The sequence below is a fragment of the Protopterus annectens genome, chromosome 6.part0 (assembly GCF_019279795.1).
Source record: "Protopterus annectens isolate FY-2018-M chromosome 6.part0, PAN1.0, whole genome shotgun sequence".
NCBI classification, from domain to species: domain Eukaryota; kingdom Metazoa; phylum Chordata; order Ceratodontiformes; family Protopteridae; genus Protopterus; species Protopterus annectens.
The window spans coordinates 1546505879-1546532523 of record NC_056737.1 but is presented as its reverse complement, the minus strand read 5'-3'; the positions used below and the strand labels follow the sequence as shown (position 1 = coordinate 1546532523).

General features: G+C 36.9%; 1 protein-coding gene across 1 annotated transcript in view; it reads right to left on the bottom strand.

Moving 5' to 3' along the window:
• Positions 1-26645, bottom strand: part of LOC122804000 (extended synaptotagmin-3-like) — a 1677117-nt gene that overhangs the window by 1631609 nt on the left and 18863 nt on the right. The gene's annotated exons all lie outside the window — the stretch shown is intronic.

The window sequence follows — 26645 nt, the reverse complement described above, 5'->3', positions numbered from 1 at the left end:
TGTATATCCACACCTTAATTAGCACATGTCAGTGACAGCAACATTGACATGTCAACTGTTCATTGTGTCACACGACATTATTAGGTAAATGGCCAACATCACATGAAATCCTAGCTATTATTATACCATGTAAACAAAATACCTACATCTATATTATGGAGGATAGTAATGACTATTGCATATGTGTATAATTGTTCGATTGCCTTACATCCTGCTACTGTCCATATGGGACATGTGCACCACATCATGACAGAATTAGCAATCACACATGCAGTGGTCTGAAGAAGGCTTGCAGAGGCTCATGGAAGGACTCTGCTTCACGATGTCTGTGTATGCATATTTGAAATGAGGACATCATCCACTCCTATGCATGAAGAATGTTATGTGGCATGAGGAAAAAAGGAGGATGGTGAATTCATGGGACTACATGAAAGGTTCTCCAAGTGGTAATGAAATGAACAGCGATTCCAAAGATCATACATTGACCATAACATACCGCCAACCACACACACACACACACACACACACACACACACACACACACACACACACACACACACAGCAATAGACTGAGCCTGATTTTTACACCTGTGTAGGTACAGAATATGAATGGCATGCAATGTCACAGTAGCAACACCACAAATGTCTGACTATAACACTGTCATGTTGCAATTTATGGAGTATGATAGCATCATTATATGTATGTTGAGAGGAGTGTAGAGCATGGATGTGGAGTCTCATCCCTGTGTAAAATTGTCTCAAAAGTGACAGTTGTATGTATAAACATCCAAGTTGCCTGCTGTCAGATTAGAGCACCTATATGCATAGGTAAAGTAGCTTGCAAACACAGCAGTTAATGTTACTGCCACAGCACAGGTTTGTCTTGAATACTGCCAGAGTGCATGCTACACTGGATGACATAATCATTGTATGCTACAACAAGATGTGCAGTGGAGGGTTTGACATAACTGTGGAGTCCCATATCATTCTAAAATTGTCACCATAGTGATTGTTGAATACACACACAGTTGACTGCGGTGAGAATAGAACCACTACCTAACTATTTACAAAGCACAGTATTTAATACAAGAGCTACAGCACGTGTGGCTTTTATAGTGTCTGACAACACTTTATAGCTGATGACATCAGCACTGTCTGGTGAGAAGAAGATGTTAATAGCAGTTTCCCACATGAATGTCAACCAAGTGAACACACACACACACACACACACACACACACACACACACACACACACACACACACACACACACACACACACACACACACTGACTGCGGTGTGAACAGAAACCCTATCTATGATCAAACTCAGTACTAAACACAAAAACCACAGCACAAGTCTGACTTTTCCAATGCCGCAGGACAATTGGATGACATCATTATTGGATGTTTGAGAGAGGATGTTGGGAGGCTCGAATGAAATGGATGTATAGTCATGAACAACTGTCAAAATATTTGTAGTCCATGGGATTGTACTGATGACTGTAGGATACACAATTATGCTCTTCTGACTAGGCACACACACACACACACACACACACACACACACACACACACACACACACACACACACACACACACACACACACACACACACACACACACACACATGTACACACACACACACACACACACACACACACACACACACACACACACACACACACACACACACACACACACACCATTTAACTGCAGTGAGATTAGATGTCTTACCTAACTATTTATAGAGCACAGTACTTAACGCAAGTGCCACAGCACAAATAAGGCTTTTATAGTGTTGTACAGCAATCTATAGCTGATGACATCAGCAGTGTCTGGTGAGAAGAAGATGGTAATAGCAGTGTCCCACATAATGGTGTAAAATGCTCTCTCTAATGTCAACCAAGTGAAAACACACACACACACTCACACACACACACACACACACACACACACACACACACACACACACACACACACACACACACACACACACACACACACACACACACACACACACACACACACACACACCAAACACAAATTGACCACATTGAGATTAGAACCCCTATCTAAGTACACCAGCTACAGAACTCAGTATTTAATGCAAGCAACATGGCACAAGTCTGACTTTTACTATGCTGCAGGACAATCTATAGTGGATGACATCATCACTGGATGCTTGAGAGAAGATATGGGAATGTGTAGTCATGTACAAGTGTCAAATTATTTTTATTCCATGGAATTGTACTGATTACTGTAGGATTCACAGTTATGCTCCTCTGACTAGACATAGTCACACAGACACACCAGTTGATGACAGTGAGATTAGAACACCTACCTAAGTCACCGGCTATAGAACTCAGTACTTAAAGCAAGTGCCATGGCACAAGTCTGACTTTTACAATGATGCAGGACAATTTATAGTGGATGACAGCATTAGATGTTGGAAGGCCTGTATGAAATGGATGGCTAGCCATGTATGACTGTCTAGACATTAAAGCTCTGCATGTTACCAGATTTGGAATGTGCACAGTGTAGTATTTGCTGTTGTGTTTCCAATGTGTAGGTATAATTTAAAGGATATCTTTACAAACTATATGCATACAGCTATCCACATTTTAAAAAATATTAGACAATATGAATGTGTATTGTCAGTATAAAGATGTACATGATATGTAACAAAGCATTTGTTCTTTTATTTATGTAGTGTAGTTGATATATTTGGGAACAAGTAGTGAGAGACCAAGTATCAAGTGCATGGGTACAGGTAACACATTATTACAGTGTAAATATGTTTTCTGTCCTAAAAAAGTGCCTTCCATTTGGTTGTATTTTTACACATACTTTATTGGGATGAAAACTAAGTGGGCAGTAAACATAACTACAACATGCTAATGTGTACTTATAACCACTTTCCATAGTGCATCTCCAAGCAGCTGATTTGTGTGATCGATGGCAAAGTGTGCGCACATGCAAGATACACATTTAAGGACTCCTACTTGAACTTGAAAAGTACTTATCCATACTGGCTATAGTAGACATATGTAACAGATACTACAATGTTCATAAACAGTTCATACTGGAAATGTTATGTCATAAATCTTCTAACCTTAAAAAAGTATTTATACTGTTTTCTCTGTTTGTGCATAGTTAAGCAATGAACACATGTGAGCTTCTGCTTCATTGATGTTGAGAGTCCTTGTTGGTTTTTACTCCTCTGTGCAAACACACTATGGAAAGGAAATGGAATAGCAGGTTTGGATAGTACCGAGAATAAGAAACACACCTACTGCTTAGTTACGCTGTGGCAGTAGGTTTATGTGCATTAAGGTATCTATTTTGAGTCCAGATGATCCAAGGTTCGAATCCAGCTGTATCTAATACTTGTATCCAATATTTGTAATAATAATATAAAAATAATATTTGGTTTCATTTACTTACTTGTGTAAGCCCTTAGTGCAGCAGGTTGAAGCAGCATTGCATGGAGGCAACTATTATTCACTGCCATTCCATTCCATTGGTTTCGGCATTGGTGCTGCACGCCAAACTGTGCAAACACAGAGGGACAAAAAAGTGAAGGGCTTCATTACTTGCGTGTGTTTGTGTGCTGTGTGTGATTCTATTTTTGTAAGATTGGACCAGATTAAAGGCGTTAAATGGAATGATAGGGGGGGTGAAAATGGTGGGCAACAGGGTGAAGAACAAAAAAGGAAAGAAAATACAGGAGACAGAAAATCAGAAATCAAATCAGCTATCTACTTTCAACAGTGTAAAAAAAAAAATATGTATGTGTAGAATATTGAATTTGAACTGTAACCTTAACGGGGTCAAATAACAGAAAGCAACCATGCCTGTGCATCCCAATTGGATTGTGTCAAGAAGACAAGAAAGACATAAAGAAGTGGAAAGCTATATGTGGGACAATATTTTCCTGTGGGACAGGTGCCCATTTTTTTCTACTTCAGTAAGAGAAGAATAGTGGGTAAGAGACATAGATATTTCTGAGTTAGTTAAGCAGGGCAGGTGAGAAAGCAGATGTAGACAAACAGGACAAACATGATAAGACACAGGGACAGTGAGGGACACAACAGGTTGGGGAAACCATGATTGGGGATTGGGAGGGGACATAGGATGCCCATACCTGTCAAACATGGGGACAGTGAGAATCTAGTCCACTTCCGCAGAACTATCCTCACTATTCCTTTACTCCATTGCCTGTTGGAGTACTTGATGTATTTTTCTATGAACCACAACTGAGAGCATCCTCTCCATCTGGAGTAGGAATGCACCAATGGTGCTGTGCATGACCCTACGCACCAAGCTTAGCATCTCCTGGTGGGTGACAAAATCCCTACCTCTGCCACTACTTCCAGAAGGTACCACTGGTCTGGCTGCAAGGGTAATGCTACCTGATGTGGAGGGCCCAGGTAGTGCTGGGGCAGCAGTGACAGTACTACCAGGTTGAGTCCCAGATGTGCTGGCATCAGTGCAGGAGCCGGTAGACTGGGGTAAGACTGAGCCACAGTGGTTGGCATACCTCCCTCTATGCTGTAAAGTATTTTGTGAGTTGTCATAAATTGATAACATCAAAACTTTGTGACCACATGTATAAATATAAAAAAGAGAGATAAGGGTTGGGGTCAGATATATAAAAGTAAAAAAGAAAGATAAGGGTTGGGGTAAGATAAAAAAAGAGATAATTAGCACCATCATATGTGACATACAATAAAGTAGTACAATATAAAAAAAAATTTCTACTTTTACATTTAAGTATACTTTTTAAAAACTAAAAACTATAACTGATGATTACTCCAAGTAATCCTTACAATATGCATATACTGCACATATGCTTGATCAAATAATAGAGACTAAGTTAACAACCATAGCAGGTATGCCAATTTTGTTGAATATATTATGTAATATTTTCAAATGATTTTAATCTATATTATACGGAGATCTTGCTTTCTCAAGGGCAGTAAACAGGCATTATACTATGCCATTATTTAAGAAAAGTGATAGTTTCTTTTCTTAAATAATGTCATAAGGTTGGCTTTGTTTGGTCTTATTATATATTTGCTACTTGAGGGATTTGAACCCACAACATCTGAATACAGTATTACAATTGACTCTTACAGTTTGCTTGAGCTACAGACTGAAGCATGCATTCTTGATTTTACAGTTAAGATATGCATGCTTACTTTGTTACTAATATATAGAGGAGCAACTCTTTAGCTAAAATAATACTTATGTTGTGCTGCATACATGCCACTTGCTTCCCTCAGTCTTTCTAAATGCTCAGCATGGGCTTCCCTGTTTGCCATTATCTCCTGGTTGGCTGTAGGATGAAAAGAAGAGCATTATGCATACCAGTCTTGCCTATATGCAGCTTTCTATCTAATATAAATTCTCTTTATTTGCATACTTACACAACTGTGGGATGTTAACAGTCCTAAACTCATCCAGCCACTGATTGAGTGTTTCCTGCTTGCGATTTTGAGGTCATTATAGTGGTGCCTACACTATTCTCCAGTGTGTGGAATGCTAGTCACATTGGAGACAGCCTTGGCCAGACTATTCCATACCTCAGACTTGTACGAGGAGCTGGTGTAGTCCCCTCCAAGAGCCTTTGGCTCTGGTGCTTTACAAGGAGTCCAGTAAAGATCCTGGACTCCTTGACACCCCACCTTTGAGCCGTAAATTGGGCACCTTCCCTTCTACCTCCAGACATGTCTGCATAGGGAAAACAGCAATAATTAAGAGTGATTTCCAGCCAATTTGTGTTATCATGTTTACTACTAGTACACAAATATGAAAAACTATGAAACCATGTTTGAACAATGTTAAGAGGACAGCAACGGCAGCAAATGGAGAGGAAAGCAATTTTTGAAACAGGAAGATTAATCTGACAGTTGGCAATAGCATATGGGTAGGTTGTTGCTGTAACTGTTAGGTGATTTAACTCTGAAGACGTACTGGGGGCATATATTTTATGACTTGACAGTTTTTGTGTGGCTTTACACACTGATAACATTAATTTGTACAATGTGGGATTCAAACCTATGCACACGAGACAAAACATATTGTTCCACATAGGTGATTTTTCGTCCTTGCCACAGAAGAAGTGCCTGTCAGATATTCTTATGAATTGTATATACATACACATGAAAGCATTTATATGTATCCATGTATGTTTGTGACCTGACAAGGTCCTGGCTTATATATTCAAGTGTGTACGAGTATCACTGAAGTCTGAAGGCCATCCAAGGCCAGAGAAGGTAATTATAACTACAGAAATATAATAGTCAATATACCCTCAGTCACACATATAATTCATATGAGCTCCACTGCTATACATAGTTATTGTTATTTACAATTATGTTTATTTTTTTATTTGCTTTTTAAAATCAAGTGGACAGAGAATAAAGTTGACAGTGTGCTAGATTAGAACTAAAACTGAGTGTGCTAGATTAGAACTGGCTCACCTGTCTTGCGAGCATTAACTTATACCAGTTGCCACAAGGAAGGTTGGACTAGAAGTGTATGTTTTTACAGTCATTAGTGTGCAGAGTGCTCAGTACAACTGAGACCTTGTTTGTCAGGCCTGCTCATTCGTTATAATTAAACAGTTGAGTGTTTAAACATATATGCGTGTGACATGACAGCTCAGAAAATAAATGTGTAACTGTAGAACCATAATTCTACTGATACCCATAGTAACACATTTAATATATATCTGCTATCCTGTGTATGCTCAATGCAACTGCTGTAGATAGTTATTTCTATGTTTAATTATTGTTTCATGTTAATATTAATATAAACTGAACTGGAACAAGAGGAATAAAGCTTTGGACTTAGCTGGATTAGAACACAGGCTCACCTGAATTGCAGCCCTACAGCAGCAGATAAGCAACAGCTGTACATTTTCATATTCATTATTAAGTATATGTCCTAATCACTGCACAACAATGCTTAGAACAGTGAACAATGCATTATCACACTTGACAGAATGTATCTGTTTTGAAATTGTCTACTAGTTCCTGTCTGCAAGTGTTCTGGACCTACAGGTGCAGTGGAAGCTTGTTGTCCATCACGCAACATCACTTAGTGTGTTTGTGTGATGGTCAGCAAAACAGATGTAACAATGTATCCGATTTGAAATTGACTACTGACTGCTTCCTGTCTGCAGGTGTACTGAACCCGCAGGTGTGGAAGCTTACTGACCTTCACGCAACATGGAAAACAAAAGAGGTAACAATGTATCCTTTTTGAAATTGATAATGTCTGGTACTTGTCTGGGCCATTAGACTGTGTTTGCATGAAGGCAAGCGATGCACAGACATGACAAGCAAAGTGAACCTTGCATTATTCTTCTAAGAAGTGTTTATTAGTTTCCATTATTAAAAGATAAATGCGGGACTTGAACCATGATCTAAGTATAATACATACTTTGCGGCTGATTGTGTTTACCAGGTGTGCTACACAGACACTTGATTAACATGTATAATTATGCAATCTTTACGATAGAAGTAAGTTACATGGTATTTACTGAATTTATCTCTTTTGTGTTTGAGCTAAGCTGTGTGCTGCATGAATATTAGCATTAAAAAAAAACAACTAAAAACATAAGCAACATTACTGAACACATTTTTGCACACATTACAGATTTTTACACATATCTAGATTTAAAGTGTTAGATTCATAAACCTACAAAAATACAGTAAGGGTGTCTTATTTCTCTTTGCCACAGAAACAGCTCTGCAGCAAGAATGAAAATCATTGTGCAAACCAGCAAGCCCCATTTCATCCACAGTATTAACAAGAAATATAACACTTGTACACTGTCAGTTGTTTGTACATGTGTTAATTACATATTTAGTGCAATGACTGATCTCACAACCATTTATGAGTATTGTTTGTACCAATATAGCTCTGCCATGTCTTTGTATTATGTTCATTCTTTTCTTACCTGTGCTGTACTTTCAGACATGCAGAGTGTAAGGGATTTTGTATCATTATCCTTAAAATGTATGACAATATTACATGCCAATAATATACAGTTGTCAACAAAGGCAAAGTAGTTTGGCTATTAGTGAATACAAACTGCGGAATATGTGCTACCCACTTCCATTTTAAAGCTTGATAAAATCAGTTCTGCATTTTGTTAGTGAATCCTGGGAGACACACCCACTGCTAGTAAGGCTATCTGACATGCTGCACCTCAACTAAAATCACCCTGGCTAAAATATTCCTGGTCCCCTCCCTGTTCTATGGTGCCACTATTCACACCAATTTGCAAAATTCCATTAAGTCAAAGCATGAGCAGTGCTATAACACAGTGGCAAAGTTTGCCATGAACTCTAAATACCATACACATCACTGTAAACCTCTGCATGAACTTAACTGTCTTGAACTCCCCAACCAACTACACTATATCCAACTAGTAACACTGCACAACTTAGTCTACAAGCCCCTCTGCCTGTCCAGTACTAAGCAACTTAATTGAACCACACCAATCAAACAGAACCCTCAGATCTGAGGACAAACAAATGTAAATATCACCAAACCTTCAAAAGAACTGGACTCTGTAGCAAAAGTATGGAATTATCTCCCCATTGGTATTAGATTTGCTTCCGGACTAGCATGCTTCAAAGCATCATTAAAACAAGATCTAAACAACACATGGCTATGCACCTGCTCTATTCCAGGCTAGTCTCACTTTTCTTTCATCTTCTGTACACCCCACCTTTTTCTCCCATACTTAAACTATTTCTACCTCTACATTCAATTTTATTCCAAAATATTATACTATTTTCTTTTGTACACCCTCTCATCTGTACTGCGAAACTCATATATTCACTATATATGTGTTTGTCATCACTCAGACCTACACAACAATACTGTAAATTATGCATGCTATATCTTAAGTTATTACATATGCCTGCACTTGTTTTTGTACTTATTCTGAAGCTATTCAGATGTTATTGTAAAATACAAAAGCTATGTCTGAATTTCTACTTATGTCTGTACTTGGAGTTTTTCTCCCCGGGCTGCCCCTGAAAACGGGTTCTGTTGACCCAGTCGGACTATCCAGGTAAACAAATGTCAAATAAATAAATAAATATTTTTCAAGTACATGCTAGATATGTTAACATGTTACAAAGAAAATACTTTACATATATGCATTACAAAATGGAAACGTTTATCTGTATGCACTTACTATAGTTCACTCTTGGAAGAGGCAACATTATTTTGGTAGGCATTGCCTTCAGAGACAGGCTGCCTTATTAACTGTCATCACAAATGTTATTGTTAAAACAGGTTATCTTTCAGTCTTCCGTCTTATTTCATGGAAATATACAGTACTATATTGTCAATGACAGAGGGGTATTATGCTTCTAAGATTGCCCATAGACACCTCCAGGGGAGTACTGGGCACAATGAGAGGTGACTGGCAATCATATACAATTGACTTATCTGTTTTAAATGTGTGCACATTTTGTGAAAATTGTGTGGAAAGCACTTATAAGAAGTTAGTTATGTAGTATTCCTCGGACTGCACAAACTGTCATTTTTTGGGGGGGTTGGGGGTGGGGGAGCCAAGTACCATTTGTGTGTTGTCACAGCAAAAGTGTGTTTCAGAAGTTTTGCTCTTGCTGTTGTATAGTCATGCTGTTATTTCCATAATAAACAATAAAATACTCCATTGGTATTCCTTGTTTTGGCCCAAACATTGGTTTGTGTATGAGTGTGATATAGTACAAACACAACAGCCACACATCACATGCCTTCTACTTACTTACGTCAGCAATTAACAGCATGCAAGGATATGCCATTCATTTGTGTTCTTAGGCATTTATTTTTCTATTCCATGTTCCACACTTACCTTGAAGTGTGGCAGTTACAAGATTTTTTATTTGGGGTTCACTTTGTCTGATGCTAGCAGTACCCAGCCATTACATGAGTAAGTAAAGGTTGTGAGCATTGCCCGACATCAATGTTACTGTATGTATGTGCATAGGATGAAGGTTTTAGCCCCTTGGGTGGTGAGCGTGTGTGCTATCCATTGCCTCTTGGCCAGTGAGAGGGCATAGTGTGCATGCATACATCTGCTAACACCCACAGAGGCTGCCGGTTCAACACATGTACGGGGATTGTACTACAGAGCTCCCCCAGATGTATCTAGGCACCCAAACCATGACTTCAGCAGCCCAAACACAAGCTCTGTGATATTTTTTGTTTGAGCGTGTGCCTCATTATAGTGTTCTTCTGTTGGTGTATGTGGATTTCTGATGGGCATCATCAGCATTGGTACAAGTGCATAACCTGCATCTTCCAGTAAATGACCCTGTGGGAATATCCTCCCCTAGAAAGCATCTGATACAGTTGAGAGTTGTGCCTGATATGTGAGTCATGGTTATTGCCTGGGTTGGCAGCATACACATTCAGGATGATTTCCTTAGCATTACACAAGGCCAGGTAGTTAATGGAGTGGAAGCCCTTTCTATTTATGTACACTATTCCCTTTTCTATGGGTGGTACTTTGATTTCTATGTATGTACAGTCTACGGCAACCAGGACTTCAGGGTAGTGTGCTACAGGATAGAACTCCTACATAGTTGTGGCTCTATCTCAGGTGTAAGGAGAAAATATATATAGTCACTGTCATTCAGGAACTGATGCAGGATCCTGGATGCGGATGCCTGTGACACTCCCAGCATTGCTGGTCACTGGATGGTTTTTGTAGCTAATATTCTAAGTGCTACACATACCTTAGTCCCCACTGCTGTTGGCTGTCCTCGGTTTGCCCTTGCTGTCAGTTCTGGATGAAAGAGATTGCAGAGTTCCTGCAGTGGGTCTCTCTCCACCCTGTAGTGCTCTATAATTTCCATATCATGCTAACCATGGAAAGTTAAACGGGGTCTAAACACCCTTCTCCTTCTTGGCCAAGGTTTAGTAGCAGCAAAACAGACCTGTTGCACATACACATGAATAAGAGCAACAGCAGCCCCTAACAAAGTTTCTGTGTAGAGAAGTTTCCATGGCTGTATTCCAGTAGGTTTTGGAATTTAAAGGGAAAACCTACACTAAGTCTACACGATTGCTTTATAGTTTGTTGAACAGCTCCTCCATCTTGGATTGGCTGATCAGCATACAATTCAGCTGCTTATGCTGTAATTAGAATGCCACGGTGCTTACCTTGTTTGCACGGCTCTACACAAGATGTAGAGCCGCTTAGTGAATACAAAATGGTGTACTATCATTTGCACATCTCGCCATGATGTGCACATGGCCTTAGCAGACCATACAGACTTTACTGAGTCTATACCAACATATCTGTAATTGATATGTATTGACAATGGTAGATTGTAATAGCAGTTTGAGTGGTCTTTCATCATTGAAATAGTCTGAAAAATGGTAATGTCGTTAATACTGGCTAGTAAATTTTGTTTCACTTCTTGCTGGAAAAATGTTCAAGACTACAATTGTGAAACATAAATAAATACATTTTACTTTATTTAGAAATAAAAATAATTTAAAAGAGAATCTGGTAATGCAGAATCCTTACCTTGTAAGTTTTCTGCATCGTGTATAATCTTTCTGATGTGGATTGCCTTTTGCAGGGGCGTTAACACACAGTGCAGTCTTGTGAGCAAAGGTATATGCTAATGCAGCAGTCTATACAAGTTGCTAATGCTAACTAGTCAGGTGCTCTCCCCTAGAATGTTTACAGGTCCCCAATTACTTGGCTGAGCAATTCAGAACATTTCTTAGTGGTGTAATATTTTATACTAGAGGGAAGAAATGGATGATGTCAAACTCAATGGAAAAGCAATCACTCCAAAAGGTGTATTCGCTACACAGGTAAGTCCAGCAAAACCATGGGAATGGACCAGTATGAAGTTAGGGGATGCCAAGATGTCACACATGTGTGTATGTGTGTGTGTGTGTGTGTGTGTGTGTGTGTGTGTGTGTGTGTGTGTGTGTGTGTGTGTGTGTGTGTGTTGGAGCACATGTGGGTGAATGGATGAGTGTTTTCATGATCCCACGAGTTTGAGTGAGTGATGAATGGATATGTGTGTGCATGTGCATGTCTGTTTGTGTGTATATGTGCATGTAGGAATGTCTAGAAATGTGTGTGTGTGTGTGTGTGTGTGTGTGTGTGTGTGTGTGTGTGTGTGTGTGTGTGTGTGTGTGTGTGTGTGTGTGTGTGTGTGTGTGTGTGTTTATATGTGTGCATGGGTGTATGAATGTGTGTGTGTGTTTATATGTGTGCATGGGTATATGAATGTGTGAGTGTGTGCATGCGGATTGTTAACTATGATAATGTGATGCATAGATTTCTAAGGAGAACACTAATGTAGACAGGTCTGAGAGCACAGTGTTCAATTCACAGACAATGAGCCACTAATGAGATGTGTCTTATGGCAACTATACCATGTCTCTGAATCAAACTTTTTCTCTGTTGAGCTAACTGACTATCCCATACCAGACACTTAGTGCAAGTGGATGGAAATTTTCTGAATTCCAGAGCATGTGCACTTATACATGATACTCAAAAAAAAAAAAATCTGTGTGGGGGAGGGGTTCATGGGTTGTAAACTACTCAGAGTCCAAAGTACACTTACTCCGCTACAGTATATGAATATATATATATATATATATATATATATATATATATATATATATATATATATATATGTGTGTGTGTGTATGCATAAATCTATATATATATTGATATATATATATATATATATATATATATATATATATATATATATATATATGTATAGATTCACTTTACACTCTCAATATTTTAAAACGTTGAAATTCATATGGCCGAGACCATATAATCAACATTTTAAAACATTGACTTGTAAAGCAAAAACAAAAACAACACAAAATAATTTTCTAGGATGTTTTTGCAGGGGGGCAAGCCCCTCTGTACCCCCACCCCCGCTATTTAAATATACCAACTCCGAGATCCCACTACAGTGAGGAAAAAGGAAAATGTCCCATTCAACACTGTATGCAGATTTCCACTTAACACGTTCAATGTTTTTAAATTGTCGATTATATGGTCTTGGGCATATGAATTTCGACATTTTAAAACATCGAGCATGTAAAGTGAAACCACATCTGTCGATATATATATATATATATATATATATATATATATATATATATATATATATATATATATATTTTTTTTTTTTTTTTTTTGCATATGGGTGTCCCAGTGCAAATCACCTGTATGAGACAGATAGCCCACAGAGTAGGGGGGCAAGCCCTTTTCCCAGGGATTATGTGATCTTGGAGTTAGTATATATAATTACTAAGGGGTGTTTGAGGCTCAGTCCTCCTATGGAAGGGGTTCAGGGGGACTTGCTTCCTATAAAATCACTTTCCTTTCCCTTGCATGTTCCTAGGATGCAATGTAGTTTGTTAATTTATTTTTTGTCAGCGTAACTCTGTCATCATAAAGAACGTTGACAATTCTGATTGTGGATCGACTGTTAGTAGTAGATCCATGTGTGTGTGTGTGTGTGTGTGTGTGTGTGTGTGTGTGTGTGTGTGTGTATATATATATATATATATATATATATATATATATATATATATATATATATATATATATATCTTTATGGGTCTACTTGACATGATTGTAATGTCATTAAACTGACTTTCAGATAACCGAGAACAAAACAATATGAGTGAAACTTTACTATACTGACGTTCAGAAGACTGAAAGTTTGAAATGTTGACTTTTTAAGTTGAGCAGAACAGGAAATCCACTCATTTCCACACTGTAATACACTCTCAGAGTTGTATATTTAATCTGCAGGGGGTTTGGGGTCACAGCCACACCTACAAAACCGGATATAGAAAGTACATAATTGTAAGTTTTTAATTTAAGAATATGTAATGTATATTCATGTCAATCATGAATAGTCAGTTGCATTTTGTTTGGGTATGTGGTTACTCACTTTTTAATTTCTCCAAATCTTTTAGGTTTCTAATACCATGACAGGAATTGACCCTATTCCTAAGTCAAAGTATGGTTAAAATTCATGAAATTAGTATTGTTTCAATCTTTGATATCAGCCAAAAGTGCTCTTCACAGCACCTGCAATTTGCCCAGTAATGACTCCTTCTGCAATTTGTATGGGGTTACATAGATTGGCAGCATATCTATATATGACGGTAGATTCCTTTTTTTATAAGACCTGTTGCTCCTACTACAATTTGAACTGTCTGAGTATCTTTCTTCCACATTGCTCTTGTTTCTCCCTGCAGTGCAGATCCTGATATTTTCACTTTGTGTCTCCCTCTGTACGCAACACACTGTAGTCACTGGGTGTGATGATTTCAATGATCAATGCTACTTTTGTCATCTTTTCATGGACCACTATATCCAGTTTTCTAGCATCCATCTTTTGAACTGTTGGTAATGGGTGATACCATGTGATATAAACTTCATCATTTTCTATGATGCTTTGTGGCTCATATCTCCAGTGTTTTTCAGCCACTTCAATACCATAATGTTTGTACAATCCCAAGTGCAACAGTCTTACCACATTATTATGCCTTTCAGTATATAGTCCTTCTGCCATTCGTATGTCACAACCAGCAACAAGGTATGCGACTGTTTCCAATTCGGTTTTACAAAGCCTACATTTGTCTGTTTCTCCCACATGTTCAATGGACTTTGTAAACCAGTGTGTACATAGCCCACTGTCTTGGGCTGCCAATATTAACCTTTCATATCTTGGTTTGACTTTGCTTCTCCTTAACCATTACTGCTTTCATTCCTGATCAACATGAGGTTCTTCCAGAACGTTTCTATACGTGCCAATATATTTATGCATTTTCCACATTTCTTGCCTTCTCATCTGGTCCTTCACCTTATATTCTTTCTTTTCTTTTTTGGCACATTCAGTGGCTGCCTGATTTTTATCTACTTCTGGTTTGATTTCCTGCTACATTAAGCACAGAAGTCATCTTAGATTTATTCTCCTCATGCTTCAAAACTTTCACTACATTTGGGTTTCGTGAGGTCAGCAGAATGTGTGGAGTCCCACAATTGAAAATCTATACATGTAATCAATTTCAAGGAGGCGCATCCCTTCTTCGGAATGGGGAATATATAATCTTGGCGTACACTGTTTTTTATAGATCATTTGATGAGCATGAAGCATCCTTCTTGTTTTCCTATCTAATCTATCCAACACATTTTGGGGCCAGTCAATCACTCCAAAACTGTAAATTAGGACAGGAAGAGTAAATTGGTTTATAGCATGAATTTTTGTTCCTAGATGTCAACTCTTTTTTCAGGATTAATTTAAGTCTTCTAAAGTATTCCTTACTAAGTTTTATTCGCAATTGTTCATGTTTTATTGTTGATCCTTCATCAGTTCCCAAATATTTATATAATCTCTCTTGCTCAAATTCTTTTATATCACATTCTTGTCCCAAACTGAAGTTTTCCTGGTACTGCAGTTTTCCTGCTTTAAAGGTTGCTTTTGCACATTTATCAAGACCAAATGACATTCTTATATCATCTGAAAAAGTTTTGACAACCTGCAGCTGTGCTTTCAGTTCCTCATCTGATGAGCTATACAGTTTTAAATCATTGACAAAGAGAAGATGAGAAGTCTTTACACATTGTTGTTTTCTAGGAGCCAAATTACAGCCATGGCCTAAGCTGTTAAGTAAACAGCTTAATGGGTTAAGGGCAAGGCAGAGTAGCAATAGTGACAGACAGTCACCCTGGAAATTCCCCCTATGAATTTTTATCACTGGGATAATAATTTGTCCTTTATCATGGCTTAATTGCAAAGTGGTCTACCACTTTTTCATGGTCAATGCAATGTAGTCGATCAGTGTAGGGTGTATCTTATACATTTTTAAGCACTCTTTTATCCATGAATGTGGGATACTATCAAATGGTCTGCCACTTTTTCATGGTCAATGCAATGTAGTCGATCAGTGTAGGGTGTATCTTATACATTTTTAAGCACTCTTTTATCCATGAATGTGGGATACTATCAAATTCTTTCTTTAGTCAATCCATGTCATACTTAGTCCTTTCCCCTTTTTACAGTCCTCCACTATGACTTTATTTAACAAATGATCCTTTGTTCCATATGACTTTCTTTTATTGCCCTTTTGTTCTACTGCCATAACTGAGTTTTCTTCTAAATGACTATAAACTCTGTCGGCATTAATTCCCATGTATAGTTTATACATCATTGGAAGGTAAGTTATTGGTCTATAATTTTTAGGGTAGCTTGCAGGTTCACTCTTAAGTAGGAGCTTTGTTTTTCCTGTTGTTAGCCAGGTTGGTGTCTGTTCGGGCTGCTCATATAAATAGTTCTTACTCATGGCTAAATCTTCGTGCAACGATGTTAATACTTTTAGCCAAAAGTTAGGTACTGCATCTGGGCCTGGGGTTTTCCAGTTAGAAGCTTTTCTTAACTTTGTCTCACTCTCTCTGGCTGTTACTTCATCCCATTTCATATCCTGCATCTTTAAACTTCTTATTCTTTCTTTTGCTTCTATCCATTTAGCATCTTTGTTATGTTCCACAGGATCTTCACAGATACTTCTCCAAAATGTATCTGTTTATTCTTTTTTTGGCAGTCTTTCAATTTCTTTTACCTTGTTTCCAAATTCTCTATAAAACCTTTATGGGTCATCAATAAATTGCTTATTTTGTACATTTCTTTTATATTTACCTGCATCTCTTCTAAGTTTTTCCAGCTGTGCAGAAATTTTTAGTTTATTTCTGATAGTGTATGATAGATTCTAGTCTGTTCTAATACTGCGCATTGCTTTTATCACATATATCTTTCTTAGTATTTTTGTTGATCTATTCCCCATTCTATAGTCTTCTAACAGTGACACTTCTTGTCTTAATTGCCTTACAGTTTTCTCTTTTCAATACTTCCATGATGGTATTTGATTTCTCCCCTTCCATTCCCTCACTACCCTGTGTTCTTGTGGTAGAACTTTATCAGTTATTAATTTAGCTGCACAATAATATATCCAGTTTTCTTCTGTTATATTGTATGGATCTCTGGACAGTCCTAATTACTGTGTTCATTTGTTTAATCAGACTTCTGACTTTTGGGGTTTTATTGACCTTTTGAAGTCGATTTCTTTCATTGATCTTACTATATCTATATATGTCTATTAAATCAAGCAGCCCTTCTCTTAGCTCACTTTCTTCCAAACTGAGGGCACATCCCTTGTTTTCCATTTCCTGCAGGCATTCTATAGAATGTTTTCATGATAGGACTGCATGTTTAAGTAAAACTGGGTATATAAACTCCTAATTACCTTTTGATGACTTTGCTTGTGCAACAGGACCCAGAGGAAGAAACAGAAACAGGAGTTTGTCAACCGACCTCGGAAGGAACAACATTTGTCATCCATCGTGTTGTTATAAAAGACAGCATAGAACCTTCTGCTGTACCAAACTGACCACAAAAATCCTTTATATGTTTGAAAGAGGTTCTGGAAATTTACGCTCCTTCTTACCCTTTCTGTTATACTTAAAATTCCCATTGTACTTTCCCAACACTTCGTGAAATGGCCGTTGAGCAGAAATATAACTTTTCCATTTTTCACTCCACACCTTTGCCAGCACTTATACCTGCAGACAAATGAGTGCCTGAAACTGTTCAAACTGCTGATCATAGTCCTTACTAATGGTCAAAAAGTTAACATTACTTTCAGAAATGCCATACATGTAAATATGACATGATACAAATACAAGTGTAAACCCTGAATCTCACTGCTGACTTGTAAAACAACAGAATACGTCCCTAACACATCCCTGTGTATGAAGAGGCCAACAGCTGTTATTAGGTGGGTATGTCATGTAATATTTTAATGTATGTCATTTCTGAAAGTAATATTAACTTTTTGCCCATTAGTAAGGACTATGATCAGCAGTTTAAAGTGCTTCAGGCAGTTGTTTGTGTGCAGGTATATGAAAATCTGGTTGCATAAGTACTGAAAGTTCTATAGCATTTTCCTGTGGCACCTTCTCTTCAATTTCATCCTGTGCCATCTGTTGCTCTGTCATATGGGAACTCACTTGCCTATCACTCCTCAACATTGACTGCATCAGAGTTTCCACAGTTTCCTGTTCCTTTCCTTGCTGTCTAGCTTCAAATGAATGCTTATACTGGTTTCCTGTGGAAGGCTCCAAAATATGTTCACATGGCACCTGACCATTTGCTTCCTGTTCCACTGGTTTCCCATTAATTTGGATATCCATTGCTCTATCGTGTTGTGGTGCTTTCTGAATTAGATTTTTTGCACTGAATCCTTCACTTTGCAGGTGCTCCACAACCTCAGTTTCTATTTCTATAACTTCTCTATTACTGATCTCCTTTTCTAATTTTCCTCTTTGTCTTCTTATTATTTGTATTGCAAAGTTTCCCATGTCTGGATTGGTAACATAAATATTCAGACAAGAGCTTTAAAGACCGCGGGGGGGGGGGGGTATATATATATATATATATATATATATATATATATATATATATATATATATATATATATATATATATATATATATATATACACACACACACACACATACACTAGATATTATTGAGTGCAATCCATACTTGACTGGTAAAACACTGATGTTTAAACATCGAAAATGCTGATGATGAGACACCAGAAGGCATGCTCCGAGAAACAGCCGTGCAGCATGCAAAATATTTTTTTTAAATGAAAAAAAAAAACACCCCTCACTCCCCCCCTACTAATTATTATTAATTATAATCAGAATGACTTGCACACTGTCATGAGCAAGCAACAGGATTGAGAAGGGGAGAACAACAGATCAACTGGGGGCAAAGAGGATAAACAACACGAAAACATCATGGCAGTGGGAGATAAATCCTACTGCTATTGCATCTATTGGTAATACTGAGATTTAATATGATGGCATTTTTTATAGATATGACAAAATACAGATGTACTCATTGACTTAAAAAACTGTGTTCAAGAAAACTGAACCTGACAATTACTTTTAAGGATGTAACCAGAGTAGCAAACACTTCTGAACTGAGAAAGAAGTCTATTTAACACCCCCCAGCTCTGCTAATATAAGAAAATTCATATGAGTGAGACATCAAGGATTTCATAAATGGAAACGATATCTGTATAAAATCCTAACACTGGATGAAATTGATTTATTACATGAGTTAGTCAACAGCCGATCCATTAAACCTAGGAAACCCGATACAGGCAGTGGGCTGCTAAACCAAGACTATTCAGCTCGCATGTAAAATATTCTAGTCGACTCATTACATTCAAAAAATTTGACCTTTTTCACCTGGATCTTATTTCACAAAGGAGTATACCGAAGGAGTATATGAATTTTTATGCCTCAACAAACTCGTAATCCCCTCAATATTTAGTATGCCAAAAACATACAAGTCTATTTCAGACCCTCCCCTGAGGCCTACTGTGGCAGCCAAGTGTTCAGAAACATATCCCATGGCTGTATGTATTGACAGAAAGTTGAAGCACTTCATCACAAAACATACCTATTAAGATATTCTTGGGATTTTTTAAGAGGTATCATCAAAAATGGTACTGGGAAGACCTAAATTTCATCATTATAGATGTTGTTGACTTACTTTCAGACATACCACACCATGAAGCTCTGGAACTACTTGAAGGGGCCTTAACCCACTATGACTTCCTATCTAATATGGATATCAAGCTGATACATGACTTCATGGAATCAATATTGAGCAGCAACTACCTGTTCTTTGAAGGAGAGTTCTACAAACAAATTCAAAGGGTGGCAATGGGGGGGGGGGGTAACATGGGTCCTATCTATGCTAAAATGGTGTAATTGACCTGGGAGAAGGACTACATTTTAACTCTCCATTTGCTAATTATTGATATAGTTATTGCAGGTATCTGCATGACATACTCTTATTCTAGTCTGACACAATGGACAAGTTAAATGAATTTTTAAAATACATCCAATCTGTTTTGCCTTTTTTGTCATTCATGGACCATGCTTCTCATGATGAAGTTAACTTTTTAGAAGTCACATTAAGAAAAAACAGGTTGGAAAAAAATTTGTTTCATAAGCCAGCTTTCTCCAACTTGCATCTTCATTTCGACAGTAACTACCTACACTTCCAAAAAGTTTGGTGAAGAGTCAGTATGTTAGACTGACTCCAATTATGACACTTTTGTCATAGAAAGCAATAACTCTTATGGTATATTTTAGACCATGGTTACCCTGCAAACCTTTTAGAAAACATCCAAGATGATATAACAAATGCTTGAGGCTCAAAATATCTACCAATATTTGGACAAAGGAAAGATGTGCTGTTCTTAAGGAGACTGTGGGTGCAAACTATGAGAAGGCAATTACATTAAAATACAACAATTAATCTGGAGGGATAAAAAAACATTTTGAACAAAAATTGGAACATATTTTCCCACTTTCCAAAAGTGGCAGGAGATTTGGGTGATCAACCGTTTATAATATACAAAAGAAGCAAAAACTTTAAAGACTGGTTTGAAGCAGATGGAAAACATCACCATGACTAACAAAAAGCAGGGAATATGCAAGTGTGGGTTTTACCACCATTGCAAGCATATTTTGGAAGGCAGCAATATTTTAATTGCTGCCTGTAACAAAACCTACATGTCTTGTAAACATTTTAATTGTGGAAGTACTGTTTTTTATATATATATATATATATATATATATATATATATATATATATATGTGACCAACTGTTTGACGTGCACCTCTTTTTACATAGATAAGCTGAAAGAACACTAAGGAGGCAAATTACAAGCACTTGCATGACAATGCTATCAAAAAAGTTACAAACGCACTTTAAGAGCATTCAGTTATATGTCACACCTCTGGTTTTAAGTTTTCTGTATTAGGCAACGTTCCTATTAATACAAGATGCAATCCCTAGGAAACCAGGCAGAGTATAGGGAATTCACTTGCCAGCTAAACTTAGATGCTGGCTTCCCCTAGGACTTAATGACATTACATCGATATTTAGTGTACTAAAGCTGACGGTTGCAAAATTATAACTTTTAATCTTGTACATGACAAGAAGCATAATATTCAAATATTTTGACTATTTTTAGCATTCAGTTAGTTTATTTTTTTGACATATATAGACATTTTTTAGTGTGATGTCACACGACTGACCAGATGACTTGTCAGTTCAGAAATATTATGTTATTTTAGGTCCTTAACATTTGTTTTATTTTCCTTTTGATTGGTTAAGAAGTGCGCATTTGCTTTTTGAAGAACCGGAATGTCATGGTCACCATGGGTTAGTATGCTAGGTTATTTTTTGTGTGTTTTATTTTTAGTTAATGACAGTTGTTAATAACCTTTCTTCTCATTTGTTTGCTATGAAGTCACCTAGAGAAGTATATTTACCTTTCTCTCTGCAGCTACTTGTTGGACTAAACTTGCTTTACAAAAAAGAAGTTCAGATCTCAATAACTGTTATGAAGTCTATGTTCTGCAACCTAAACTATGATAGTAGTGTTAGTTTCTTTTGTAAGCATTTTTTTATTTAATCTATAATTTTTTATTTGCATGAGATTGATGGATTTAACTTCCATGGTGACCTCATTAGGTTTTGGACACTGTGAAAAACTAATGGTGCTATCTGGGCATTGTGTCTGAATTTGGAGTTATGATTTGGAAGTCATATTCATGTTAGTTTTTATTTTGTGGAAATGTATTGCATTTTTGTTAGTTTTTATTTTCTTGCTTATTATTCTTGATGGACATGGATTTCTTCCAAAGATGAGTGTATGTGTGCATGTGTGTCTGTGTGTGTGTGTGTGTGTGTGTGTGTGTGTGTGTGTGTGTGTGTGTGTGTGTCTGTGTATGTGTGTATACTGGTGGCTTTAGTAATGTGAGGAATTATAAGGCCTTTTAGGTCTTTACTAGTATAGCTAGGAGTTTTTTAGTTTATTTTTATGATTTTGTATAACTACACATACACACACAAACACCCAGATATGTGTATACTAATGTGTGCATATTGTGCTTTTAGTGTGGAATTGCCTGTCATGTGTATGGATTTTTGCTGTACTTGTTTATTAGTCTGTTTCATGATTTGTGACATTGTTTGATTATTTATTTCTGTTCATTTATATGTGTGTGTGCATGGGGGTTATCTATTAGTGTTGCATGCATTGTGCTTAATTTCGGTTTTGTGTTTAGGCTTTTTATTTTGGGTCATTGTGTATATACTTTATGGTGGGGATGTATGCGTCACACTTTGTACTAATTTCTTTTGTTTTGTTTTGTTATGTAGTAGCTTGTTGTATTAGGTTGGGAGTATACCTCTCAACCTGTAATAGTAGGAGGTCTGGACAAAACCAAACATAAACGGAGGACAAAGGCCAAAATTCACGTGCAGATTTTAAATATTGCTCTTATAAACTGTTATAATAAGACATTTTGCATTAGTATGTATTTTCAGGAGGCTATAAAGTCTGAAACTCAAGTGCTTGTTATTATTTAGTGATTTCAGTCCTCAATCATTTGCTAAAATACACACATTTTATGAGGAGCAGATCAAAATATGAGGCAAAAATCTGGGCAATTTGCAAAATGTTGGATAGCTGAAAAGCATAGTTGGGAGTATATGTTTTGGAAATATATTTATTTTATTTGTGGTTGTCCAACATTTTTTTTTATTTATAGTACAGTGCATACTGTTAACATTTCATTATGTACTAACATTTTTTACTTGATTCCTTTATTTTGTAGTTATTTTTTCCTGCTGGAATTAGGTTGTTAAAGCAGATGCTGCAGTACTGAATTATCACAATGCTGCATTATTTATTTATTTGTTTATTTATTTATGAGTGTAGAATTGTTTTCTTGTATGCCTCTTCTACAAGCTTATTCATTACTTATTTTACTTTAGCTTTTATCACTTTTTTCAGACAGCTATTTGTTTACTTTCTGTTTACTTTTCAGAGAGGCTGTGCACTCCATTTCCTTTACTGCTTTATTGTTTATTGCATCATATCTTCTGTACATTCGTGTTGTTTTCAGCTCTTATGTTTGCCTTTCTTAGTTTCTTTTTATTTTGACGTTTGCTTTGTTTGATGTTACTTTTTCTTTGCTTACAATCTTTTTGCAGTTATTTGTTGCTGTTGCTTGTGCCTTTTTCCCTTCAGCTGCTTTTCATTCTTTGATGTTCTTTTCATAGTTGCTGGTTGGGCCTTGGGGCTATTTGCTGTAACTGTGAGACTTGTAATTTTGAGTGGCTGACTATGACTGTTATGTATTAATTTTGATGGCCATTATAAATGCACTGACCTGTTTTTGAGGGGATTGCGTTGTGTGATATAATGGTAGTGGCCACTACATATCTGCTATTTATGTGTGCTAACTTTGAGATTGTTGGACCTAGCAGGTTGGGGGCACACCTTGATATGCCTCAGCCTTAGAATGTATACATACATAGCTTTGCACTTTTATTTTTATTTCCTTTGTTAACTGGGATATGCTGACTGAACCAAACTCAACCTTCTTCTCAGCAGTAGCCAAAGAGGAAACTTCCATAGGTGAAATATAGTGCAATATTATACTGATTGGTGCCAGAGTCATGGTTTAAGACTAAACGCAAAAGAGTGCATCATTATCCCCTTTGGCAAAGAATTGCCCCCTGCAAATTACAATATAGATATTACCCCCCTAAACTCAAACACAGTGGTGTCAGACTTAGGAACACAGGTTGACAGCAATTTAATGTTTGATCACCATGTCTCCACAGTGATAAGGAAAGCCTTCTGCATTGCACATCTTATAAATAAGGACATCACATCCAAGACTAAGGATGTTATAACTCCTCTATACTCGATCTTCATCAGACCACTAATTTAGTGCAATGCTCCTTTTTGCGTGTACCTTACCAGACAACTGCAGCAACCGGAGAGACCACAGACATTTCTAACCAAGAAATTTCAGGGCCTACAAAACATGACCTATATGGAAAGAGTGAAAGCCTCTGTACTCTGTTTTCTACAGGCTGCTGAGAGGTGACCTGTGCCTGGCCTATAGAGTGATCTCTGACTTTTCCCTAATGGAAATGCTGCATGTCTGCAAATCAGATGGGACAAGAGTCACTGACTCCAGGGATCTCGACCTAGCCTGTGACATAAACAGAACATGTTGGACAGACAGATATGTCTCCCAGAGATTGATGCTCCTCTGGAATAAACTTCCACTTCACACGAAGCATAGCTTCTCAATGACCCTATTAAAGCTGAACCTTGACAACTGGATGGGAGACTGTGAATTCACCCCAGGGGTGGCATCTGTGTCCCTCATGGACAGGCACAGTTGGTGCTAATCAGTGATTCACTCTGCTAACAACGACCATCTAACCATGGTCAGCTAGGAAACAAGAGTATTACATGGCTAGGCTTATTAAGGCCCTAGGTCCATTAGCCTAGTAACATCCTGTGAACCTATGAACCTATATAGAAATATGAAGACATATACAGTAGAAAAACAAAGAAATACGAACCTGATAGTTCAGAGTAAATACAGTGAGCATTTGGATATATGCTGTGGTAATAACAACTATATTTGTATTACATTATTAATATCTAAAGAAATTCTAGAATCTAGAGCTGGAAAATGAATGAACACATACATTTTTTAAACTTCAATCATGATAGTGGTGAGAGAAGAATTGGACGCGGTCTGCAATCAAAAATATCCCAATCGCATGCTTTGTGCTGTCTAGTCACTCAGAAAGATTACACTAAGTGTACATGTAGTCTACACATTGTGGTAATCTTTATGAATCTCCCTTGATATTTAATGCTGTAAGAAAATCAGTAGTAAAACCAAAATTAGGAGGAAGAAGGTGCGAGTTATGTTTGTATTATCTGTTCATTCAGAACAGTGTATATAGTGTACCCTTAGTGTAGTTGCTAATGAATCCCAGGGATAGTGTTATTCATGAAAAAAATAAGAAAGTAGGGCAGCTATTATAAGAACTGAGATGCTAACAACATGAAGAGGGCTAGGGTCATAAAATAAGGTGAAAGCAGGGAGATAGAGGTATTTACATACATAGAGGAAAAACAGACCATATGAGGAGCATCTGTATATCAAATTATCTACTTGAGGTTGAGAGTAGCTTGATTACTGGAGTTCTGAGATTATATTTCAGTGCTGCATATAAGAACAGCATCTTGTTGTTTAGTAAGTTACTTTTTGGTGTTATTATTTCAATGATAAACTCCATAAGGAATTTAGAAGTGGTGTGTTAAGTACAAATAATAAAGCAAAACTCACAGAATTAGATTGCCTCGTTTTAGTTTTTCATCTTTACTTTGAACAAAGTAAAGATGAAAAAACTAAAACACACAGAATTAGATTGCCTCGTTTTAGTTTTTCATCTTTACTTTGTTCAGAACTTTGTGAGAAACAAATATTCATAGACCTAATAGGTCTAAATGTACTATACAAATTGCATGACTTCATAAAACCTCCAATAACATTTAAGCAAGCATGAAACTCATTCTGTTATCTCATTTATGCAAAACAAATTTAGTATTCATATGTCCATTTAAATGAGGAAACGTGCTAACATTTAATTTAATTTGCAAGTATAAGTCTCTGTTTTATAAAGTGGTATCAGTGACCTTACCACTTATATTTAAAACCACATGTTCTCTAATACAGAAAACAAACTTTATAAAAACTTTACTAAATGCTGTCTTTAGATGAAGTGTTGTTGCTCTTGTTTTTAGAACGCAGTTGTGTTAATAAATTCTTAAATCAATTTCTATTACTTTTTCCTATGTAAAATCCTTCACATGATACACATTAAGCAAAATGCCGAATATTTTCAGTCCTATAAATGTAAAACTCAGTTCCACATATAGGTACCTTAAAAATAAAGGGAGGAAAAAATGAACTCACATTGTTTGCAGTCAAAACAAAGGAATGTACCTGATCTAATGAAATCACCAGCTGGGGTTTCAATAAGTAGTATTTCTAATAATGATTTTAATTTGAGATCTTTCTTGTTGGTAAATCTAGGTTTGTCACCGTCTACTTGTCTAAGCATATTGTTACCCCACAACATTTTCTAATTAGTATTGACTATGTTCATAATTTCAGCTGAATCAACTAAAACATTGTGTATGTAATATATTTCTGTTATTAGTGCATCTGTTGCCTACTGTACTAATTTCTTTGGATATATCTCTTTAAAAAGGATCTACTTACCTTTTACTCCAGTGAGCAGGGAGATAAATTCAGGACAGGGTACAGAGACAGTCTGTCTTACAGCAGCAGAGGGCCAACATGTTACATTATCCCACTCTCCAGCACAGCCTTAACACAACAAGAACATCAATTAGTACAATCTAGCTCAGGATACAGACATCATCTGAATGTTAAGCAAACTTTGCATTAAACATAACACTTTTATGCAGCTTATCAGGCCTTGAAAGGTATACAGCACTCTTTTGTTATTTTATATCTGCATTTAAATATCAGAGATGCTTTAAAGTTCTTACTGCACTTAGTTATTGGAGATAGAGGAATTACAATTTCTATATACTTTTCA